The 27,677-nt window shown below is 34.4% G+C and overlaps 1 protein-coding gene across 1 annotated transcript in view; it reads right to left on the bottom strand.

The window, feature by feature from the left end:
- Window positions 1-27,677, bottom strand: part of LOC113497287 (kinesin-like protein CG14535) — a 564,341-nt gene that overhangs the window by 466,101 nt on the left and 70,563 nt on the right. The window lies entirely within an intron of this gene.

Raw genomic sequence — 27,677 nt, 5'->3', positions numbered from 1 at the left:
TGTCGACGTTCTTTTTCATCTCGCTATGAATGATAAGTGAACTGTTAGACATTCGTGTGGCAAGCGGAATTTATGGTGCAGTTTCAGCCATTTGGTAATTGAATTTGGACTGGAAATTACTAGGAACGTAAAATTTCGAGATAAAGCTCATCGGATATAGGTTCGTCTCACTAATTTCAATGTGAAACCATTAAAATCTAAACCGAATCACAAGAAAACAAAAACTAATTTTTTAGGCATTGAATCTAGTAATCCAAAACTATCCATTGATTTGTGAACATGTTTTCACATTTAATCAGAATCTCCAAGACATGTAGGTTGTTCTACTTCTTCTATATTCCATTATTCCTTAACTTAATTTTTACGACACAGCACATTAAAGTTAACTGAAGTGCTTTCTGTCCTTATTTTCTCCTTATTCTAGTTTTATGTGTCAAGATAGTTTATGATCTCGATATGACGTCATTACCATGCGCTAGAGAGGTATATGACCTATCCATGATTACGAGGTAAGTCAAAGCGTGGGTGCCAATCCTAGGAACTTCTTAAATCAGCTTATCATGTCGGATGAATGAGCAAATCTATAAAAAAGATTTTGAGGTTAATATTTCAAGCCCACTTGTTAAGGCTTGTATTCTCGCTAGTGACCTTGTGCATTTGGATGAGTGCGGGGTTGATATAGATGCAGTATTTATATGGGATGCATTTTTAAATAGTTATTATAGAAATCAGACATAATGTTCTTTTATTAAAAATAAAGCAGTAAAATGGTTTTATCTCTACGAATTGGAGGTGATTTGGGGATGTTTTTACTTGTTATGTGATGCCAATAGAAAAATTAGGGCTAAACCGAATTACGTAGCATATTATGTGGATTACAATCTTTTTTTTGCAGATATAAACTCTCTGTAAGTGCCGACGAAAAGCTGTTTCATCTGCATGCTTTTTTCAAGCTTTTTACGAAAGAGCAGCTTTAACATGTTTTTTTTTTGTAATAAGCCCAAGCAGAAAATAAACTAAAGAGAATTCAAGTTCTCGGTTGAATCAAACTTTTCTCACATTTCGATGTTCTTTGTCTATTTAAATTACTTTTCAATAACATACACAGCCAGACAAAATAGTTACTCCACCTTAACTATACATAAATACAATAAAGACTGCCCATTAACCTTGCTGGCTACCTACTTTGCATAAGGAAAAATATTCCAACAAAAATACGAAAGCAATCTTGTATCTTATAAGTGCATTACGTGATAGTGAACTGCCAATCTCCAGATAAGAATTGAAAAGTTGCCAACAATACCTAGGGATTTACTACAATCTCCTTAAATTTAAACATGAAGTTGTTGAAAAGAGAAGGTGCTCTACGCCTTGTAGTGCTTTCTCGCTCACACAACTATAACAGCATTATCTAAAGAGGTCGTGGTTGGCTTTCTGATCCTCACAAAGCAATATGTAGCGGATTCCTTGAAATCATTTGCACCCTGTCCATTGCGGCGTTGTATCGCGTCGATCTTTACGTCACCGTTGCGAGGAGCGCAATGAATCTGACACGCTTTTGCCGCCAATTCACCTTTGTGGGACGTAGGTTGAATAGCGATATGGGGACACACTGCTCTGTGGGATAAGGAATGTCAAGAGATGACAAATAAGTATGGAACAATCTGTTGCTGTGGTAAAATCTATAATTTTACACTACTGAGACTATTTTATGTATGAGATATAATATGTTTTTTTTTTCTGAACAGTAATAACATGTCATGTAGTTTGCGAAGTATACAGGCCCGAGATGAACAGCCAGAGTAACATCGTGAAAACGTTCCAAGAGGCTAAAGTAGCCGAGGGAGACCATCAGATGGCGAGACAACTTCTGACAAACGGCTGGACCAAACGGGACAGACGAAGCACAACAGAGAGATGAATGGAGCACAACATATATTTGAAGGACGTTTTTATCCAAGCTAGGGCAATTGACTTACTCGTTGAATTCACAGTCTATTTACGACACGAATTCTTTGGTTGTTTTTAATTATTTTTTTATTTATTTAATTTGAGCAAAACTTTCCTTTCTGTTGCGATACATTCAAACTGTTTTTCTTTGCCTGCTTGCTGACCTTTCCCGCACGCCCAGACAATTAGTTCATCATAACTAGACCCCGTAAGTATCCGTCTGTCACAGCCCAGTGCAGATGTTATCGCGCCTCCGCCCGCGGCGTCTTTCTGAATGCTAACTGGGCCCTGAATGCTCGCAAAGCACTATCTACGACATCTGTGCCCTATACACAACGGATCCCCACTTTGATACCGCCCCGTTGGCCTCCAGGTATTTTTCTCTGCGATTTAGATTGCCGTCTGTCTGTATTTAGTGTTTAACAAAGCATGTTAGTTTGATGTGTTTGTTTCGTTCTGACCACCAGTGTTGTAGTGGAGTGAATTTGTTTCTTTTTGTTTTAGGTGGGGTTTGGAGAAAGGCAATGAATTTTGTTAAACTTTTTTGTGGGTGTAAGTACTAATTTTGACTTTACACAACTATGACATACAGGTATTTCAGTAAAAGTTTCTTTGTTTTAATTAAATATAATAAATAATTGCGTATAGCACTGCATGCCATTTTAGAAATATGTTTACCGAGCGTTCGATCAGAAATAAAAAACTGGCCAAGTGAGAGTTGGGATCTCACACTGCGAGCTCCGTAAAAAAGGCTAAAACCAAAGGGAAAAAAACACCTATAAGATCTATGAGCTCTGTTTAACGTCGATTTGTTTTATTTTGTTGTTCTTGAAATACAGCCTGGTAGCAGACAGACAGCGTCAGTTACATCCTACCATTTTTACCCTTTAATTACGAACTCCTAAAAAATTCAACCTCTTAACAAGACACACGAAAACCATACCAGAAAATCCTCATTCTAAACATTAAGATCAGTTACGTCACCACTAATACTTGAATACTACAAATTGAGTTTAATTCAAACAGCTGTGCTCCGGGGCAGCAAACACGATGGAAACTCGAAAGTATATTTGCCAGGCTCCCACGAACCCTAGAGACGTGACGAATACCATTCAAGATAGTACATCTGTTTCTATGATTATTTGTGTGTTTATGTTTATCGAAAATTGTAAAGTGATATTAGAGATTTTATGTACCTAAAGAAAAATAGATTGAAAGCCGTGATGACACGTCCATTTCTGGCCTACAAATAGGACTTTGAATAAGATTTAATTTGTTCATGAAGCTAACTTCAAAAACTTCTAATTACGTACCTTTATTATAACCCATAAAAAATTAGGAAATAATGCACAAAGATTATGAAATATATGGATGTTATCACTTGTCAGTTAAGTGATGTCACACGAGATTTCAATTTTCCGTAAAATCTTTGTTTACGAATTTAAAAAAAGTATCTCTTTTTTTGGTCCCATACCCAATTGGGCTCACGAATACATCAAGATTTAGTTTACTAGATTTTTTTAAAAATTTAGATTTAGTTTCGCAAAATATGTATGTGTCGTGTTAACCTGATGAAATAAACAATGACATTCACTTATGTCTGTTAAACAAACTTTAAATGTAAAAAGTAGTAGAACAAGATTACGGAAATACCTTATAAATAAAATATCAAATTATAAGGTAGCACAAAATAAATTATCCCTGATACTCCTCAATTGCTCAAGAATATCCCAAATACTTCCACGGTTACAGAAATCTACGGTACGAGTCAATATTTAGGTATAGCAACACTGGAAGACAAAGAAGCTTCGGTTCTCGTAATTGGCATGCACCGCCTTTGATACAGATGTTGTGGGTTTTACAACCATCCCTCAGGTGGAGTTGAATCAAGTAAACAACACTAAATTAATGCAGCTCAAATTCAACTAATAGTTTATGTTGAGTTGATTGTATGAAGACTGGAGTAACATAATAATAGGTCATAATTTGAATCACGCGAATGTTGCAAATGTATATCGAGTTCACATGTTTTTGCCTGCGACTTCATTACGCCTAAATAATTATACCAGTTTTGATGAAATTCGGTATAGAGGTGGCCGAAGCTCAGGATTGAACGCGTAGGCTTGTTATGCCCGCTAGGTGGTAGGTAATTTACGAATAAATTGTATATTATGCGTGACCTTTTCTTGACAAATTATGACTGACAGTCACCTGGAAAAGCTTTATTCATCGTAATTATAACAAATACAAAGAAAGCATGGAAAATAAAATACAAAGTCAAACGAAATGATTAAGAAATGTTAATACCTAAAAATCGGATTGTTGTCAAAAATATCTAAACAAATTCCCTTATTTAATAGTAGGTGCCTAACACCTCATAACTTTATTGTCATTATAGTACCAGCCTATATAAGGCTCACTGCTGGGTCCCCGTATATGGATGGTTCGAGAATTGATCAACACGCTAACTTACTGCGGGTTGGCAATCACCGATTCTAATATTTGAAATCCAGGTTTCCTCAAGATATTCTCGTTTGTCAGTGGTGGTGGTGGTTAAAATTATGAATGAATAATATTTTGAAAAAGTCACATTATCACTTTGCCTGCGATGAGTTCAAACCTGCATTGAAATCAGTGCAAGTCAACAATTTTTACCATGACATTTTTATGGTCATAGATGTTAGCAACAAACTTCTGACCATTTTCATTCGACGGAACCCCTGTTGGTATTTAACTCGTATCCAGTGAGCTATCGTGATTGTACACAAACATATCAAGTGAGTGAAGGGCGCGATGCAAGCGCTTAAGCCCGGAAGTGCAACAAGGCAGCTCTGCATATGAATAAACATTGCCTCCCGTGTCCGCAGTGAGAATGAAACGGTAATGTACTTGTATACCATGTACTCTACCGAAAGTACTGCATACGTATTTGTATAAGACTAGCTTTTGATCGCAGTTCTGCCGTTTATTCTGGAATTGGCCCGTGTCCATTCTTGAGATTCGAGTTATTCAGTTTCGTGGATTAACAGTGAAAGTTTAATCGATTGACGGATACACAAACACAGCTACTAAAGCTAAAAGTTTAGGTAGCATGACTTTGTAAACTTAAATGTTTGCTATTGCTAAAACTCCTATGATTACACAGAAGTTCACGAAATATTTCTATTTGTAAGTTAAAGTACGACATAAAAACTACATCTTGAAAGAGATGCTCGAATAGATAAGGTTTCAATAATAAAAGGTGCACGAAAAACAAAAAACTCACAATACCATATTCATATAAAATCTTCGTACATCGCTTATCAGAGGGATCGATTCAGTAACTCATTAGCTCACGAGTCCTTAAGCTCTTAACCTCAAAAAGGAGAGAAACGATTGAGAACAAAAAGGCTCCATCCACAATAATCGCATTCAAGTGTTCGTGATCCATTAATTAGTGACAAGTGAATGCACTTCCTGTATACACCACGTCCACAGATTAGTCAACGAATGGAGAGCAAAAGTTTTAACGAAAAAATAACACTCCGTCTCACGGTCACAGTATTGTAAAGGCTACCAAATCGTAGTATTTGATTGGAGTATCAATATCACGCTATATTGCAACTGTATTGCCGTTAACGTGATTTACGCTCAGTTCACAGACAGGTTAACGTATGCTCCAATATATCTCTATTTCTGTGACTAGTGTCCGTTAACAGGTTTTCGAATCTATCTAGAGAAACTAGCTGAAATAAAAAGATGAAATTAATTTTTCTATGAAAGTCGTTCTTCAAAATCACAAAAAAATTGTGAAGTTTTTTCGCCAGTGGATTAATATAGCAATTGTTTATGAACTCTCCATTGGTTTACTAATCTGTGATCGTGTATGTTAATGCATTTCTTGCGTGCGTTTCTGAGCGGCTATGAGCAAGGAGCGACGGCTCTAATGTGTTGCGAGAGTGATTTGCAAGTTGTGTACAATGCAGTGGGTGTTTAGTCCTGTTAATAAATGTGCTTAAATTGCATTGATAAGACTACTTATATAATACAAAAGGTGAGGGTGAAAAAAGGGGAAAGTTTAAAGCCTCCTTTGATTTGAACTCCTTTGATACTTTAAAGTTCAAGAGATCCTGAATAAATGGCCTGCAAATAGCTGTACCTCTGATTGTAAAAAATTTATGAAGTCTATAAAAAAAATTATTTTCTAATTAAATAAATATAATATAAATGCGGACAACACATACATTGTTCTGAACCCAAAGTAAGTTGCTAAAGCACTTGTGTTATGGAATTCAGATACAACGAAGGCACCACAAACACCCAAACCCGAGACAATGTAGAAATATGAATTTTTACATTGACCCGACCGGGGATCGAACCCGGGACCCCAGAGCTAGCGACACCTTGAAACCGGTGTGTACGCCACTCGACCACGGAGGTCGACAAATTTCAATTCTTTCAAGTCCTTTATTTTTTTTTAGCTGTTTGCATCCTAAAAATAAGAAAACAAATGTAAATTCGAAATTTTAGAACTATATAAACTTATAACCCCTTATGAGAAGAAGTTGTCACTTGTGAAAACCGATGAAGGAAAACGGTTCAGGAAGCCACGTCAGAGGAGTACAGGCCTTTTTTATAGCTCTGAAACAAGGTTTTAAAACAAACTTACGACAAGCAGATCTAAAGAGGTATGTTTATATATTATTCAGGCAAAAGGATTCAAAGGGGTAGCTAAAGCAGATGTAGACATATTGACTCAAACCTACATAGTGTACATAGTATGTTATTCCTTGAGCCATTGAAGATCTTGCGGTAAGCGGCTCAACTTCATGCATGCAGACGGACAGACGTAGAATGTCTTTGCTATCGTAGACGGACTCAACTATATAAATAAATCAATCAGAGTACGTTACACAACGTGCTTTGCCAAAGCTCGCTTATATTCAAACTAGCTGTTGCTCGCAACTCGCCTACCTAGATGTTGGTTGAAGCTGTGAAAATATTATCTACCTTTAATGAACTCAGTTACAAGTATGTGTGAATCTAAGATGTCAACTAGCTCCGTACCAAATTTCATCCGAATCCGTTTACTCGTTTATGCGTGAAGAGGTTACAAACATACACAATAACTTTGTTGGTTTGACGCAAAGTCATTTCCAATTTTAATGAGAGCATTATTATGTAACTATGTGCTTTTAGCAATTGAAGGTGGTATAAAAATGTATTGTGTTATAAGTTTGACAGCTATAGTGTGTCTGTCTGTGGCATCGTCGCTTCTAAACAGATGAACCGATTAGGATGCGACTTTTTTCGTTTCAGTAACAATAGAAATTCAGTCATATATTACGATTCATGAGATACAGACGCGCATTAAGTCTTAGTAAAAAATATTTGGTTTTCATCTAAAAAACCTAAACCACATAGAAACTTGAGTTTATTCCCGACTAGATACAGTAGGAAATAGAAATCCATGATGATAAACAATGAAACATTTACAACACGTAAGAAACTAATTAGGACAGGTTTATTAAAGCTTCCTTTCTGTTGAAATAAATTCTTACTGAACGAACACCGCAATAAGATATAGTGATTATGAAATCTTAACTTATCTAACAAATGAGAACTAAGGCGTGTTTGCTTGTCTGATTATATTTGTATCATTTTACGCTTGTACTGTGTAGGCTTTAAATGAATGTTTTTTTTAATGTTTTATAATTAATCTATTTGTTCTTCGAAAAATAAAAAAAGAACGAAATTTCAAATAATACTAGCTGACTCAGCAAACGTTGTTTTGCCGAAAATTTTTTTTCTAGTTGTATGTATTTTTAATGCCACATTATAAAAAAAATAAAAACAAAAAATTTCGTACAAAAAATAAAAAAAAATAATTTTATTGTGATCAACCCTTATCACTTAGGGGTATGAAAAATAGATGTTGTTCTATTCTCAGACCTACGCAATATGTATACAAAATTTCATAAAAATCGGTCGAACCGTTTCGGAGGAGTACGGTAACTAACATCGTGACACGGGAATTTATATATTAGAAGATTAATGTTATAATTTCTTTCTCTGCAGGTTCTGATTGGTAAGAATTAGGTCCTCAATTTTTAATTTTTTGAATGAGAAATAAAAATATTATTATGCATTTAATTTACTCATTTTGTGTTCCATTTGACTTCTAATTAAATAGTGACCTTAAGTTTCTTTTTAAGGTTCTATACCCAAAGGGAACCCTTTAACTAGGCTCCGCTGTCTGTATGTATTTCCGTCTATAAGACATATAAAATAAACCGTTATAGCTGTACAGTTAATTTTTTTTAGATGGTGTAAGAATATACGGTTTTTGAATTGTTGATTTGATATTTTAGCCTATTTGTAAGGAACCCTTTGTGCCACGAGCACAAATCATAATTGACCGGGTTTTTATCCATATTAATATTCAGCGTATGAAACAAAAAGTAACTCAGATTATAACAATTACAAATATTAAAACTCGTCCAATTACAGCAGTTATTTATCGTAGCTTTGATCATGCCGCTACGGATTAACAACAGCTTACACTTGTTAAATTGAACTCTCTTTGATCGTAAACGTAACTACGTCATGGGTACTAACAACTAAAATATGCACGCAAAAATTACCTTCTATAGTAACATTCTGCATGGTTTTATGTAAACAAAACAAGACAATCAAGAAAGTTACAAAACAAATATAGTATATTGTTTGTTTTAAAAATACAATAAAAAATATTAGATACAAAAATAATAAAAACCTTTACTACGTTTCAACTTAGAACAACATTACATCATAAACCATTTTTAAATCTCGTACCAACTTACGAACAACAAGTCACACGATACAAAGTCGACTCCCACAACAATTACCCGTTTCGCATACAAATAAATACCCATAAGGGACTTACCAAGAAGGTTACCGAACGCTAATCGAGAATTCATTTTCTCCTCTAATTCCTTGAAAGTAACTCAAGTCACTTACGACGCGGAAAATTACTGTGAAGTGGCTCTAATGTGCTGAGTGACTTATTAACTGTGGTTTGCGTTAATTTTCAATTTGCGCTCATGTCGGCGGCTAGAGCAAGTACGTATAAGTACGTGAAAGAAGCTTCTTACTACCGCCTCCACTAAAGACAATTGTCTTAATGGTTGCGAAGTACGTGCACTTTGTTATAACATCAGTTCATATTGTAGAGGATGACATGGGTGAACAAAAGTGTCTGGATTATACACGTATTTGTGCCAGTCTTATTCTATAATTAATATTATTCTTAAAATCGACTCCCGTAGTGGGGAATTGAATAATTATGTCAATAGGATTTAACAAACATACAAATCACGTATGCGAAGTCACCCAGACTCAGAACAAGTATTCGTAGATCACACAACTGCTTGTTCTACGTTTGGAACGAACCCACAAAACGAGGCGCACGGTGAGTTTGGCAGCTTAGTGACAGCTTTTCCCAAAAATAAAGCAAAAGGGTCAAAACCACACAAATTTTTAATTTTTTAACAATTCGGAAATGTGCAGTAAACTAGAAACAAGTAATACCTATCACAACACATAACAGCAACAAATCCCAAAATGTACCAACAAGTTAAGTGACCCATCCATCCTCTCTAGTACATAGATCAAAGTTAACGTGATTCATGCCTTAAACGTGGGGGTTAAACGCAAGGGCGAAAACAATAGAAGAGTAATCAAGTCTGGAACCAGCGCCCCGAGCCCTGCTGTGGCGACATTTTGTGACCGGTGATCAATACGGGATGCGTCAGCACTAATTGATACCAGATAAGGCTGGAAATTATGTAAAATTTTACAGGATACTTCAAATTAATTTAGATCTGCATCTTCGATTGATAATACATATTTTTTTTGTAAGTGATTTTGTTGTAATATGAGAAGGAAGTAATAATTCTAGTTTGTACTGCAAAAAACTGTATTATTTGAATTTTAAGCATCAAACAGAACTCAAGAAGATTTTACTCTGACGCTTCCAACATTTTATCGTTGAATGTATTCGATGAAATGAATTTGCTCGCCGATGTTCTAGAAAGCGCTAAAAGAAAAACATGAAACGGATCAGTTGCGTACACAGGTTGATTAACACCAGCGCAAATTGCAAAAAATCTACAAAGTGCTTCGAGAACGGTATTAGAGTTCGTGATCACATGCATGAGATCGTCCAGCTCGTTTGGGTAATAAAAATAGTGGAAGATACTTTGTCAAATTGCAAAAGGAAGTAGATATTATTATTATAAACGATGGCAAATTTTGACTGGAACAAAAAAAAAACAAATGGTGATAAAAAACAGAATAAAACAAATGAAAAAGATATAGATGAAGTCTTAGAAAAATATTGGTTATGAAATAAAAGGGATTTAGAGATAAAAAGTTAATTCTTTTTCATTGATATTATTAATACACTGGGAGTAAAATTAGACGACATCAACAGTAAATAACATTTTTGGATAAACTGCAGCTACAGTTCAAACATAAAATGTTCAATTAACAATTTCGGAAAAGCTTTTGTTGTCAGATTAGTCAATAAAAAGAAAATAAACATTCCATTGCAATGACTCGCAGCGAGTGACAAAAACCGGTAGCGGAAACGGAACCGGAATACCCAATCCCAGTCCCGAATATGGCAGCGTCATACCACTTCATATGAGAGGGGACTAAACAACACATCAGATTTTCAAGAGTAAAGAATATTTACAGACTGTGATTTAACGACATATTTCTGTCTTCTAATATTATCGGAGAAAATGACAACTTTTTTCGTGCCTTATTATAATTTTATAGTATTTCCACAATTGATTCATTTGTTTTTTTTGGGACAATGGCTCAGTGAAAATTCTTCTTCAATATGATTGCTTCTTAAATTCAAGGCTCGACGTACACGGGCGTCATAAAATAAATTAACACATAATGACAAGCAGGCTCTCTTTACCAATCGCAGCCCCTTCATAGAAAATACGTCAGTAATACTTGAAAAATCCTTAAGATCAATGCATCAACGTCATTTCGGCTGTTTATTATCGTAGCCCCCTACAAAGGCGGGGCAGTATTAATCTTCCATTGAGACAACCTGCGGATTGAGCCCGACGCCCCATAGAGTTTGCATCCAGATTTCAGCCCTATTCTTTCGACGATTGTTCACTTTTGGGGTATACCGGCTTGCTAGAATGGCAATATTTGGAGCAGTGCATGCAGGTTTTCGTCATAAGCCATTATTTATCAAATCCAATTAAATGCTGACAAATGAAGTTTTAAGATCAGTTTAAAAACTTACTCGATTCTTTACAATAATACACAGTGAATTATAGTTTTCAATTACGTATAGAGATTTGTAAGTTAATCCTTTGTCTTGACGAATGAAAAAACCTCCCTTTGAAATTTGGTATAACACAAAAATATCTAGAAGTTTGACATCCTTGCTGTCCGTGTATCACAATAACGCAAGGAACCAACCCTCCGATGTCCCTCCAAAGTGCATGTTATAAGTGATTTCTTTTATTACTAAGCACGGACAAAAAACGATAGAAAAATCCTTATCGACTGAAAAGTGGTGTTTTACGAGCTAAAGTTTATGACGTCATGAAATAAGGATTATTACATTAATGCGTCTCTTGGTTTCAACGAAGATTATGGTTTCGAATTGACTGGATGTAGAGTCGACATTAGGTATATTATTATACACTTTTCATATTAGCAATAGAAAATGTGTTTCATGAAATTTATAATTAATCCACTGCTAAACTTTATCCTTATGCCTTTTCAAAGGCTTATTAAATGACGTCCTCTGTCACAATATATTAATTAAAACGTGATTGAGTATGTAAGAAATAGTAATCAGTAATAGCAATTGAAAAATAAGCATACTCATCATATTTATACCTAACCTAACATAACCTAACCTCATCAAAATTTCCCTGAAAATCAAAAAATATTTTCTATTCTTTAACGCAACCCGCGGCGCCCTGAACCCAAGTACTTTTACGACCGAGACAGGGTTAGAAGCGGAGGCTTCTCTCAATCCGCGTATTTACTTAACAGCTTTTTTATACAGAACTAGAGCTTGGTGCTTCGCAGCTCACATAATGGGTGGCGTGGCCTTGAGAAAGGCTTACGTCTGCCCTCATTAGCCACTTGCTACGAAAGGCTAGGAAACTGATACTGATGAGCACTGGGAAAACAATTTGGTAATTTTATACAGAAAATTGTTTAAGCGTTTCACATTCGCGAAATGTTGCATTCAAGAGGTGAATTCAGAAATGAGGTCGAATATGCAGCTACGTTTTCAGATATTGTTAAAATACTTGAAATATCGGTTTTGAGAAATATTATAAGTATGAAACGAAATTATTGCGGGACGTGAAATATTGGTGTAAAAGAAGAATGAGCCCAATTGCACATGTGGCTACTATTGAATACAATACATTTTATTAAAATACGAAATAGTTTAATATGAAAAGACATTTGGTCGGGTGAAGGGAACATTTGATCGACAAAAAGTTAGAAGATGATTTTCAGAGACATTTTCCAAAACTCATAAGAAAAGACATGACTTAATGAAAACTTGATATATTACAAAAATACAATATATGTATAATTTCATAAACATAGTTTGAAACAATATTTGGATTCTCAAATACAGAAAATTAAACTGTTATTTTTGAATAGGAGGCGTTTAGAGACGTCCTCCAACAATTGATTCCAAGTGTGTTTTTAAAAACCTTAAAGAAATAAAATTCTGCGATGATAATAAATCATAAGATAACACTGGTTTCTCATATTAAACTAATATTGGATCAGACATATCAATTCTATATGAGATAGCTAACGGAAAATTTATTTATTCATCTCTTTCAGAATTTACCATAGTATTATTCAACATCGCGGCATCGTACGTGCACAACGTACAGTTACAAAAAATAATCATGAAAGATTAAAAAAAAACAGTAAATCAGCAGAAAGTTTTCAACCACTGCATTCCAAAGTTCAAAATACCAAGAACCTACTCATTTAGTTGAAGAAAAAAGTTGTTTTGTAATTTTCAAAAAAAGTATGTATTTCCAATTTATAGATCTACTAGCTGTTGCCCGCGACTTCGTCCACGTGGTTAGAAGATCTTGAATCGATGAATAATTTTCACCTTTTTGTCTACATTTTTCATTGTATCTTCGCTCCTATTAGTTGCAGCGTGATGGTTTATAGCCTTAAACCTTACTCGATGAATGGTCTATTCAACACGAAAATCATATTCAATTTGAACCAGTGGTTCCTGAGATTAGCGCGTAACAAACAAACAAACTCTTCAGCTTTATACATTATGTATATAGAGTATAGATTCCCATCATCAAGTACACAAACGACAAATAAAAAGATAGAAATAACGTTACCCGTATAACAGAGTTATGTTGCATTGTTCTGTGATCTCGTGTAGTTAATTAAATGTACTTGTAACAAACAATCCTGAGATTGTGACTCGAAAGTTCATAAAGCGTATGTACTAGAGTGTATTGTTTGCATTCAGCTTGTTATATTGTAATTAGACGTGTATTCTTAACTAATTACAATCATAAAATAGATTGCAGTTAGTAATATTAGGAACATTGATACCTACCTAAAATAGTGGTAACAAAAATACAAACATTCAAAATTAAATCTCGAATAAAATGGAATTGTTGATAGTATATGGCATAAATATTATCAAATTTCATGTAATCTTCGAGTTTTTTTTTTGTAATATTAGACTTCTAAAAGAAGAGAGAAAATTTGAGCCATGACCTTAAAGCACTTGCATTTTTGCTGATCCTATTTCAAAAACTTTATTTCAAAACGCAATCTACGTAATTTTCACTCACAAAATGACATTATTCTGTCGACTTTAAGTTTACTACACAAAGGAAAATCATTTTCATAATTTCATCGGCGCAAATCGATAATATTACAAAACTACGTACAGTATAGCAGATATCAAGATATACCTATGTTGGTAAAAAGTTTCGCTGCACCCGTACTATTGCCAACTAATTCCATGCTCGTCAATCAATTAGGGAACAGTTTTTGTTCTCCACAAGGTGTCGACTGGCACAGACTAATAAAAAAACAGACGCGACGATACTTTTATTAATAAAGATGGGCTGTATTACATATCTAGCAAGTACTGAGTGAAAGTGAAAAATCTTTCTGAAAAATTGGACTTCGCTATCGCAATAATACCCTACTAGACAGAATCTATTTTTCAATATTGTTAATTTGACCATATAACTATTGCTTGTTACGAAATATGGATTTTCCAAATGACTGTGTTTTGATTGTAACAAAACGCACTTATTATTGTCATTCAGGTTGCTAAGAAATCAATGTTCAAGATCTCATAGTAAAATGTATTTTTCCCATATATAAATGTTAAGTAGGTAGAATATGAAGCGAGTGCGTCTGCAGCTATGATTGTTTATTCTAAGTTATTAAGAACTTCCCCAAGTTTGTTTCTGCGCCCCTTGTATTTGCTCAGCCTAATTTCTTCGTATAGGAAAAATATTATCGTGGCTCTGCTTCGAGTTCAGACATTATGTCTTTGTGCTTCGTCGTCGTTATGGCGTATTTTAATAATATCTACCAGTATCAATAAGAACTCTACTGTATTTCTTGACATTTTGCCTTTGTTGGCTTGTATTGTTGGGTTTTATTGAAATTATTTTGATCGAAACAAAAACTTTCTAACGCAACGCAAACTTAGTTTCATCTTTTATTTACTTTTCAGCAATTTTTACAACGATTATTCTTCACTACTGAGCCCGTTACCCGACCAGCGCAAGAAGTTTTTAGTTCACCGAGTTTAAAAGTCGGACACTAAAGTGTTTAGTGAACATTTATTACAGAAAAGTTCAGCAATCCAGCTTTTTAATTCAAAGAATTCATCTCAATCCTTAAATCCAAGACTTGTCATCACAAATCAACGTCATACACACACGGTGGAAGTTATAATTGGGAAGGCAATCAACAAGACAAACTCTGATTAATTAAACATTGTCGCAAATTAAACATCCGACGATGAAGAATAAAGTGGGAGGGTGGAGCGATGCGGGTGATAGTATAGGAGATAGCAGGAGCGACTGGAACGCTTTGTCAAAAGTTTCGTAGGGTCAAGATAATACAGCGTGGCTAATTAGGCGTAGAAACGATAATGGAGACGGCTTTGGGCATGTGTGACGTGATAGTGCGGGGAAGTGTAAAAGGATATAAATTTTGTAGAGCATTTGTTTTTTTTCTGTGTGACTATAATGGTTAGGTTAGTTACTATTGGATATTAATTAATATTACGGTTACCAGATTGGTTTTAAGTCCTGTCACACAATACTCATTATGTCAATGGCCCAAAAACTTATTAATGTATCTAATGAAGGTTCAATTTGCATTTGAGGAATGAAGTAACGGTAAAAAAAATGAGGAAAAATTTACAAATAATTCACCTTCTTAATGAATGAACTTGAAAAAATCTGCCCAATCACATATCTGTCAATACTTGCCACTTACTGAAGACGAAAAAACCTGCACATCAGAAATGTCTTCCCCAAGTAAACCAACATTCCCATAGAACGACAGGGGAACACAAACGCGTCGACACATAATTTTTCAATTTGCCCAGTTAAAACGTTTTGGAGATTGATTAATAAATCTCCCTGCGTTGGGGGTGGATTATCGAGTTAGTCCCGCACCCTCGGCTCCCTTCCCAGAAATGTGCATGATCTCAGATGTTTATCGTGTTTATACGTATAGCTATAAATGCTAAGCCGAGACAAATTAGTGAAGCCGCGGGTGTTCTGAGCTAGGTCGTTTCATTGGTATTAATTACTTGTCTTGTTCATACCATTTTAGTTGCAGCCTTGGTTTCTTTTTTTTTTTTCTGGTATTATAAAGCATTTCTTATTGAAACTTGGACGTACCGGTGATAATATAAGGTTATTCCTTATTAGTGTTTTCTGTTGTGTCTTGTTTGCCTTTGACACAGTTTATATTTTACATTCTTGTTTTATCATTTCGTACCGTGATTTACAAATACTAACTTCATTTTTATTTCACTAATTGCTAAATCAACTAGCTCCTCATCCAGCCAAAACATCGATACGGGCGCTTACTGTATAAAATCAACCCCATCTTAAAACGTACTAAAGCCACACAAATCTTCGCTACTGACCTTACCTTCCTACAAATACCTGCACATAATACGGTAGAAGCAAACTTGATAGTTAACACTGCAGTATCAATAGCTGAACGTGTACAAACGACACAAGCCGTCGGGGTCTCGAATTACGTTACCGAATCGTTACGTGCCAAATAAATTCCGGCTCTTTGAACACCCTACCACGGAAGCGCTATCACTTCAACTAATGTCTTTTAGTATTTTATTTACACGTGAACTGAAACAAATTTTATAGGATAGCTATGTTTCATTTAAAGACCTTTGAATAATGTAGGTCTTAATAGAAAAATGTCATAATAGTAAACAGAATTTTCGTTCATCAACTAAAATTACATATTATGTTAATTTTATCTAACTAACCAAATACATCGGGGAATAGATAGAGCTTACACTTAACATAGATACATTTTCAATATTATACTAATGCTGCTAATCTGCTTGAAATGTATGGATGCTGTATTTAACCACTATTATTTCCATAGCTCCAACAAAATAAATAATCCCCCAATATCATCCAACATTTATCCATGAAGCTCAACAATCGCCATCTAACGAAACGTAACATTAGCAGCATCCTATCGAGTTATATCATACAAACACCTGCTCTCATTGAATTTACACAAAACCTTAGTAGGGGGAAGTACCCCTCGTGTAGATTTAGGTGCAAGTATGCTTGTGGACACTGCACTTGTGTTGGACGCCCCGCCACGAACAATATGGGTCCGACGTTGGACATTTGTTCGACGATATCGATATCAGATAACGATGTCAGATCTTTACGATTATTATGATTTTTGTTTGCACTGTTTTTATGGGCATTGTTCAGGTGTTGGTTTTAGGATTTAGTTACATGTGTTGTATTGTTTGCGGTTTTAGTTGCGTGGGTAGGTTTTAATACTTCAGTTGTGAGGAGGTCGTTTCTTGTCTTTTGAGTTTTGATTGGCATTGATACGGATTGGAAAAAAAAGGATTCTAAAAACGATGACGAAACGATTCTTTTGTGCCGAAGAAACTACATTAGTGTATTTTATGAATTCAGGTATTTTTAATGTAACCAAAAATTTCATGAGAATAAATGATAATAATTGGTAACAGTTATGTTTTTATTTGTGATGTATGTAATACATACGGTATTAGTAGTATACACGCAAGGGTCTTGTTTCTCTAAGCCTCAACTAAATAGATTGAAGCCGATACTATAAATACCTATTGGTTTACATCAAACGGATACCAATAGCATCGATACTTGAGACACTAAGACAGAGAATATATTGAGACCAACAGCATGACATTTAAATACAAGCCCCTTTTACCCCGACAGACCAACAATTATTGCAATACCTAAAGATTCCTTGCAAATAATAATAAAAGTTTTTTCACTAACATAAAAAAGCGTAACTACTGAAGAAATGTAACCTAGGGCTATGCTAGGTTTAAAGATTGTGTTACATGAGCCAATGTATTCTCCCTTTTTTCGGTTATAATAAAAATGTTGAATTCAATAAATTCAAATTCATTCATCACAATCGTGATTACAGGTAATGATTACAAATGCTGTCACTTCTCAGGTGACGGTCATCACCAGAGGCGAGGGAGATTACCGAGGCTGACCATCCCCCAGGGTGGATCAATGGAATATTAATTGCTTTTAAAGAGGCACAGGATTATGCGAATAATTGGACCCGTTGACGGCCGCCGCGTGATCGTTTATTCATTGCTTTTCGCGCAATAACTTTATGTAATTGAGCTACAAATTGGGCGGATACATTCGTACGTATATGAGTTTAGATATGGATCAATCCAATAAGTGCAGAGCTCATTGTAATATTGGAAATAGACTTACAATAATTAGTGACTCATTGCATTAACCAAGATCACAATATTGCTAATGAACTAATATTCCTCTGCGGAGTAAATTCTGGTTAAATATACTGACATACTATTTTGCGCTGGTTACTCCAAAAAAAATGTTTTAGCTCCTTATTCAAGACAGTGTATAAAATAAAGAGGCGTGCATATAACAAGGTGTAATTTAGGAATATAAATACGTCCACCTAATATCTATATACAATAACCGATGTGTATGTTAATCAAACTAAACCAACATAAATATTAATCAACAGACCATGCATCCATTAAATTTGTCAAATCACATCAAATTTCGTTTGACATTAATAAATGCTCAGTGATTTCGTATAAGTACGCAAAAAATCACCCTACTCCGCGTAGAGAATAGGGTTCACAAATGACGCGTAGCTTTCAATTAATTTATCAATTAAATTGACCGTGTCGTGTGTCGTCAACGAGGCGTCATAGGCTTCTGAAAACTGACGGAATATTTTCATTAGTGCGACATGACACTATGACAGGTAAACGGTATGATTTTCTGTCAAGCTGCGTGATAAAAGATTTCGTTCCACGGTGCTGAAACCTATTTTTGAAAACATCTGGTATTCTGGTAACAATATTCTGGTTCCCGTTAATTTGAAAGGCGTCTAAGATATTGGTCCTATGAAAAAAGAAGAGAACTTTAACAACTCAGGAAAGTAATTTCAAATTAAATATAATATTAATTTCGTTCATTAACTGACGCATAATTGATTAAAAACTTTTTAATGTCTACGAAAGTGTTAATTTCTCCAAAATAGATATGTATGAATTATCCATTGCAAATAAGTTATTAAAGAAAACATTTTCACAGCAATTTACGCTGCAACAGTTCTGCATTATAAGAGGAAACAAAAATAATTTCATATGATTCGCAATTGACCGCGTTGACGTGACAGCTGCGTAACGCACCTGAGTGACGGATATGACGTCACGCGCTCACAACATCGACGTGAAACGTTAATAAAATATGTTTATATTTGAATTTTATCTCCTATTTAAATAGGCGCCTACCATATTTGCCTCGTTGGTGGCAAAATATTTGAGTTTTGAGACAACGATTATAATTTATACGTCGGATATGAAAATACCAGTGTATTTGGCGTAAAATAAACAGACTATCAGTAACATCGTAGTTTCGACATTTATTTTACTAAACTTATATTTTAATTGTGTTTTCCAAAATTCGCTTAACCATGAATCAAAATAACTATGTATTTTCATTGTGACGGCATTAATAATTCTACTGCGAACTAGCCTTCGATATAAGAATAAGATGTCGGAAGGACAAACGTAGCGCAAAACATTCATCATCATCATCAGCCCATATTCGTCCACTGCTGCCCATAGGGTGTTATACCTATGTAGGTATTCATAGAAACCTGTCCAATAGCGCTAAACACTCTCGCTAGGATACTATGATGGCACTTATAAAAAGTCACATGTAATAATCTGTTAATACCTCTACCTCTATACCCCTGCCATAAAATAATGGTATTCATAGTACATTTTTCCCCTGACTACGTCATAATCGCTTGCACCTGTCAGTGAATGAGCGTTACTCGCTACATCACTGCCCGGCGCGCGGCGTGTCGTGAACTCTATACTGTGGAAATATGTTGTTGGTGCATTTTTAGGGTTCCGTAACTAAAGGGTTAAAACGGAAACCTATTACTAAGGCTCACCTATTTGACCGTCTATCTGTCTCTTTGTCACCAGACGGTATTAAATGACCGTTATAACCAGACAGTTGACATGTTTATGAGTGAAGAATTTAAAGACAAAGTCAAGGTTAATTAACGGTTGGTTCAGATAGAGACTAGATGGTTGACATCTTTTTTTAGCTTATTGTACGGAATTCTGAGTCACGACTCCGAGTTGCATTTAGCCGGTTTTTATTTAATTTTATAGAAAAAGCGAATGTTGTTTTCATTTGCTGAAGTAATGGGAAAATAAATGAAAGTGTTGGTGTCATTGTTTTGTTAAAGTAACTTGTTACACGTCATGTTTGTTTATTGTTATTTTGCAAGTGGTGGCTCTCAAAAACATAATTTCTTGCCAGGGCTTTTTCAAAGGGATGTTATTTTTTAAGTTTTTAAAGATTTTGACAATGATTCTGAAAGGATTGTATTTTAACCAGGGACCGGCCGGATACTCATTGAAAGGGTTTTTGAAGGGGTTTTTTTAAGCGCTTCAAGAAAAAACCCTATGACATATGTTACACCTTCGAACGGATTACTGGAACCCTGTTCCGAACAGGTTACCCTTTCACTACCCTGTAACACTGTAACAGGGTAACCCACTCCAACCTAAGACAGTGTAATATGCACTCTTTATCATAGACATTAGTTTGAAAATAGTATAACCACGAGTGCACGTGACATCTTACCGCCCTGCGGCGACATTGTTGCAATTACCGAGCGACTTGTAAACATGGAATAAAAATCATTGTGGATATGATCTTACAGTTTAATTTAGCTTGTCGCACATTTCAAACGTTGTGATATATATTTTTCGTGTCTATACTTGTAGACCAGGGTCGATAATTTTTAAAACCAAAAAAAATAATCGTAGGATGAAACCCATTAGAAAAGGAGGGGAATATTATAAATATGAAAGGAAAAATAATTTACGGGCGATCTGAGGTCGGGAAGGGGGTGGGAGTGACGTTTGAAGAGTAAAAAACGGTTTTTCTCGATTTCCGGCAAAACTAAAATTCGTATCGAAAAACGTCAAATGGCAAAGTTGTAGGTAATAAAAAGATCTAAAACTTTTGTGTTTACATTTTTTTCACATAACCTCAAAATTTATGTGAAAAATCCTAAGATTGTGGTTTTTTATTTTTATCCTTTACAAAAATTTATTTTTGTAACGAAATTTGGTGAAAACTTACTTTTTTGTGTCCTAAATACGCTGTAATTTATTTGATTAAAAATATTTATTTTTTCACCTTATTTTGAATTAATATAAAAAAAACACTCTAATTTTCAATCGAAAATTCACCCGTCAAATCTTCTCAGAAAATGCAAAAAATGAAAAAAAAACTTGTATTCGATTGTTTTTTAAATTATTATAAATAATTTCATCTAAAAAATTTGATCTCATTTTGTGTTCAATAGACCAATAATCGAGGAAGGTTTTAGGCTAGGTATATCAAATTACGCTGCAACTAATAGGAGCGAAGATTTAATGGAAAATGTGGCAAATACGGGGAAAAATATTAATCTTCGAGGGCTTTCGTTAAAAAATTCCTAACTTATATCTTCTAACCACGCGGACGAAGTCGCGGGCAACAGCTAGTTACCTATATGACGTTTCGCGCGTAGGTAGTTTGTCCGAGAGGCGCGACGCGTCGGCGATAGAAGAAAATCAGCTGTAGTCTTAGTAAAGCAATGAGGGGCCGCTAGGGTGCAAGTATGCAGCTCAAGTTTAGTGGGTAATTCAGGGTAACACGAATAAAAGCCTTTCGTGAAGGTAACCACTTCAAAGGGTTAAGTTATTGATGGGGTTAACCCCTTCACGTGGTTACCATAATGAAGGTGTTAACCATTTCGCTGGGTTTCGAGGATGTAACTCGAACAAAAGGTAACACTGCGATATGAGTTACCCCGTGTACGGGTTACCCTGTCAAACGGCTTAACTCTAAAGTGGGGTTGTCCGGTCCCTGATTTTAACCCTATCCATGCATTACTTGGTTAAAAGAATATTAATAAAGTTAAAATTGTAATACAGAAACCCAGAGATGTCTTTCAAAACAAAATTTCCTAAATATCTAAAATGGGAGACGGCGCTCAAGTTAACATACTTAGAAATAAACGGAAAACGTCACAAGTACAGTATTTCAAGGGCTTTTCAAAGATAAAAACTCTTTACGTATTAGCTAGCGGTAGAAAGCACATCACCCTAGTTAACGGAAGGTTTTTATAAAATATACGTATCATTCTCTCCCTTAATTATGTAAATAGAGTATTAAGCATGGTACTTACCCACCCCAAACATAAGTGGACTTAAATAAAGCTGTATAAAATCAACTAACAGTATGAATAAGTGAGTGAATTTTGAAAATTTTATTTTCTTAGATTTTTTTTTTTTTATTTATTTATTTAATAGTTCATGTACACAGATACACACACAGAGTACAGAAAAGAAGAAAGATAGAACACATAGTACATAGGCACAGCTTATTTCAACAGAAATTTCTTCCAGCAGGCCCGTTATGGGAGAGTTAGAATAAGAAGAGATGCAGATAGTGTGCAAAAAAACAAAAAAGAAAGAAGCTATAACTAAAAATAATTACTAACATTAACCTAAATACATATGTAATATATATATAAATAAATAAATATATACACTAAATACTATATGCGTCTATGATGATAAGGACAGATAATGTTCCTTCAACTTCCGTTTAAATAAAGCAACAGTTTGGCAGCTCCTCAGCTCAGGCGGCAAATTGTTCCATAGCCGTACAGCGTGCACGGTGAAGGAGTAGGAGTAGAAATCAGTGGAGTGGGAAGGGATTTTAAGTAAGGATTTGAGATGTGACCTGCAGGACGCATCAGGTGAGCGGAGAAAGGATTTATACCCGAATGAAAATTAAAACTTCATTTTTTGTAAAAAAGCTAAGACTTTCGCCACCTCTATCAGTTTTGCGTGTTAAGAAGTGACATATGTATTTTGATTTTTGAACTGTGAACTTTTAAAATGATTATTTTTGTATTTAGTCGGATGAATTACAGAAATATATAAAAGCGTGTCTGTTTAATTATTTTAGAAATTGACAGGACAGTTTGAAGTTAAAATCGGGCAAGGGTTTTTAATTTTAAACGTTATTCTCAATTTTTTTTTTATCTTACGTCAATTTTTAACGAAACTCTGTTAACGAAATTAGCAAATTCGGAGGTCACTTTTTGATTTTCTTTGTAATGACAACTGGCAACAAACTCTAATTATATCTTTTACAATCTTTGTTATCATTGAAAGCTTCCAATATCCACAGCTTAGCACGAATGAGACAAAATTTACTGCTAAAAAATGAAAACTTTATTAATATACGTCTGTAATATTTTCGTAAATATTTCCAGGAATAACAGTGATATATATTTATTTGTGAACGAGCCAACTGGGAGGAAGTGTCCGCACATTCGCGGACTACGAACAGCTCCCGATTCTGTAATTATGTCGCGAAGCCAATTATCACGTTCGTACATTTTTATACGACGCCTTTTTTGCGATTTTATCGATGTAATTTATTGGACGGTGTTCGATTGTAGGGTTGTCGCTAAAGATTTATGAAGTGCATAGAAAAATCGAGATATGAATTAATAAAATAATAAGAAATTTAAATTATATTATTAATTATTATTAACAAAATCTTAACGGATGATGTCTGTTAACTTTGTTGTTTGTAATTATATTTTGTTTTACAATTTCTTAATAGATTTTATCGGTAGTTATTAATTGTTTGTTTATTCGCGTTGCATTTTCTTAAAACATAAATTATATTCTGATTAAACTAGTAATAAGCCAGACTGGTAATTACAACTTTGAGATAATATTCCAACAGACTAGAAAAAAGAATCATTTTTTCAGCAAACGCTTTTCTGTGCTAGCCCTATTCGCAGCGCAGCGTTATCATTCCCAATCAATCAACTTATTACAAGTCCATTGCGCACTTTCACTCAAATTATAATTTCGACGAATATTAACAATGAATCAAGTTTATTTTGCGTAATGAGGCCTCTCTTGCAATAAAAAAGATACTGATTGATCATACAAGTTCACTATCATTATTTTTTATTAACCTTCTTTTAGGAAGGCCTTTTTGAATGACTGGACACCTATATACTTATGTACTAATGAATGATTATATTATTTACACGCCTTTCATTATTTTTAAAAGTCATCTCCGACTTTCCAATTTCTTTCATATAACTGACGGATTATTTCGGCATTTATCTACAGTAGAGGCAAGTAGTAAATTATTTTATATTTTTTATTTAGAGTCATCAAAGAGTTATCATCATTTTTACTAAGATAAAACTAGTTTCTTGCCTTCTAGTTTTTTTAGCAACATGCTGCTAAATATAAAAATATTTAAATTATTTCTACCTCTTCTTTCTTTCAACTACGATTTTTAAATCTTGTTTGTGTATAAAACTGGAACAAAAGAAGGCTATTTTAAAGTCGTTTGAAACCGCGGCATCAAAGCAATTGGTTCTGCAATTCTGTTTGTTTGTACGCAGGTAAACATGGTAATATTTTTAAACCCCTAAATGATGATCCTCTGTTGAATGTAATCCCTCGCCACGAGCCGCGTATGCAGTTAAGGGGTCACATTCATGATCAGACGAAAACGAAAACAGAGTTTCTAGAAAACATTTTGTTTGCGTAAAGATAAATTTTATGTCATTTATTATTGAAATGCAGTTTTTAGGCAATTTGGAGTCCAGCATCCTCGAAAAAAGAAAAATATAAAAGTTATGATTTATAATACTTACAAAATAAACGATTTCATTTTACAATTCGTAAAACAACTGGACGTGTCATTTTTATACATTACAACGATTTCATAAATATTTAGTAACTACTAAATAATAAAACTAGCATGATAAGTTTCTTGGAAGAAATCCTAAACCAGGTCACAAGTTAAGATTAGGTTTTCAACACACAAAGATCTAAAACCACAGAACTTTAATCTATACTAATATATGAAGCTGTAGAATTTGTTTGTTTCTTTGCACGCGATAATCTCAGGAACTACTGGTCATCACGCTGCAACTAATAGGAGCGAAGATCCATTGGAAAATGTGAAAAAATAGGGCAGGTATAAATCATAACTTATATCTTCTAACCACGCGGACGAAGTCGCGGGCAACAGCTAGTTAGCAAATAATAATTAAAACGAACAAACGACAATTCCCAAATGCCAGCTGTTTGTAACCGGTCAACCACTAAAATACGAATATGAATTATAAAATAGAGAATACAATTTTTCAAAATTCAAAAGCTTTTGAAAATGAATTACCTATTTTTGTGGCCAGAGACAGCTGTTAACGAGCACAAAACAGTTTCTATTATACTAATTTTATTGTTACATGCTGCCCCATACTATGTTACCGGTAATTTATAAATATACAGTTTAATTACCTATAATTATAAAAAGTTGTAATTGCAAGTAGAATTGGAAGGTATACACTTGTACAAACAACAGGATAAACGTTCTTATGAGTGTATAATTTTTACAGATCTTTTTGCAACTCTATGTTTAAACAAGCCATATTCATTTCAGCTTCCTTTTAACAATCAAGAAAGAATAGAAAAAGAGATATAAATACCTCAGTATGAGAATCTATCTAAGACTTATTTACAGTGTGAAATAACAAAAAAAATAAAGTATTATAAATTGCGACTGAATCGCATAACGAATGGTCTCGCTACAACTAAGCGCGTCTGCACTTATGGGTACGTACGAATACGATTGTGGGTGTAATACGCGCCTGTTATTGCTCCCGCGAACGCACCTGAGACCCAATTAAGTATTGCTGCACATGTACCACATTCTTTGTGGATTCCCCTGTCTGAGACGCTATTGAATGGGCGTCATTATGTCATTAAATTGAATTCTTTGTGCTTTCAACGGTGTATGTTACAGTATTTCATCTCTGCACTGCTTTTTAGAATTTTAAACTATAATTAGTGTTAATATGTACTCACACTATTTCAATGAGTCTCTAAATATTTTAATTAAACCAAAATATTTTTTTGTTTCGTATGATTTTGTTGAAATTTGCGAAACCCAAAATCGAAACCACCATCGAAATAAATAAAAATATTGACACTGAAAACCGATCAAAGCGGTCATATTCACGTTCAAATCCATGGCACATAGCTATAGGGTACACAAAGTAATTCCCATCATATCGCGTGGCCAGACCGCTTCTGGCGCCTGAGAGAGCAAATTGGATGCGAAATCAAATAAAAAACATTCGACGATTCCTACCATAGGGGAGGTAATGAGAATGTTATGATGTATCACCATGGCAACCAGCAACTAACGCCTCTTTCCTCCTTCATTATCGGTTTTCAGTGTGATGTTAATGTGTGGTTCGGGTTTATGCAGAATTTAGGCGGACGCGGGAACTTTGCTGAAGATTGCCTTTGTTACGGAATATTTAATGACTTTGTTATAAAAATTATCGCATGTTTCTTTTTTTAGATTTAAAAGTAATGATTAGAAAAGGGATTGCTAGATAACATGTAGTCAAAATCCAAAAAAGTCCATAAAATTCGCGTGCCAATACGAAGTTAATAATTTTAATTTCTATATAGATATTTATATTTCAGCTTTTAATCTCTGGGTGAATCTATTTTTACTCTACGACAGACATGTCATAAGCCAGTATTCTAATTACAATTAAAATAAAATTAATAATCATCAGCGACAATCTAAGTCTCTCTCATAATAAAGCCGCCATATTTGTGAGTCCCTCATCATAATTTCCTGGCTTCGCGCTCAGCTGACTATTCCGCGTCACTTGACGAGAGATCTATATCAAGTTTTTGTGGATTCCATCCCCTATGCATCGTCAAACGTGAATATTATTTTTATAAAATATGCCGCGGTCATTAATATAATGTGCTCACTATAAAAAATGTTTTACTTCATGTCTAGCTCTCGTACGATGGTGTGTTCGATGACATATGTTTTGGATACCGTATCCAAAGGGTGAAAACCATAGAAATCTAAATAACAAGTTGTTATTTAGATAACAACTTGTTATTTAGATTTCTATGGTGAAAACGAAACCCTGTGCGCAGCAAAAAAAGATAAAAACAAAAACTATGAAGGTAAAACGTCCGTCTGTACGGTCATAAATATTGCAAAGCAAATTGTAACCAATTTTTGCAGTTTCTTTTCAGAATTTATTTCTTGTAAACTATTTATAAGGAGCTTTTACTGTCGCAAGTCTGACTCGCACTTTACTAGCTGCTTTTTTTTGAAAAACTTTTAAATGAGTTTTTTCCAAAAATCTTAATAAGAACTATAATATTGTGTTTTTCCAGGCTAACTGTCTGTGTAATAAATTTATCAAAAATCCATCTATTTATATTTGCGTAAAAGAGTACCAAACATCCATCCATCTAAACAAACGTACAAGTTTATAATATTAGTAGGACATATTAAAAAATATTATTCGTATGCTAAAGCAAACAAAAGGAGCTCATCAAAACTTACAATCTCAGCGCTTGCAAGTAATGGGTTTTGTCTAGCATCTGAAATCTGGACTGAACATTTCATTTGAATTAAAATGTGAATTACTGAAAGCTATTTTGCTCCAACTAATAATAACAAAAGATTTCATCAACTTTGAAATGAAAGTGAATTTTAAATTTTTGATAAATTGAGCTCTTGGCAAAGACCGTAGAAAACAGTGCCGTATATTTGAAAAAATTTATCTGTCTTCCAAAAATATCCTTCTCAAAAATCGTTCATGCACCTTTTTTATTTTTATAATTGTTACTTCTAAAACCCGTTCGAATATACTTCTGTTGATATACATAAAAGAAATAAGAGTAACACAAAGGGTCATTCAATATAACACGTTGATGCCAAACTTTACATAGGTAC

The sequence above is a fragment of the Trichoplusia ni genome, chromosome 9 (assembly GCF_003590095.1).
Source record: "Trichoplusia ni isolate ovarian cell line Hi5 chromosome 9, tn1, whole genome shotgun sequence".
NCBI classification, from domain to species: Eukaryota; Metazoa; Arthropoda; class Insecta; order Lepidoptera; family Noctuidae; genus Trichoplusia; species Trichoplusia ni.
The sequence above is the reverse complement of the archived record's forward strand: the minus strand, read 5'-3'. Positions and strand labels throughout refer to the sequence as shown.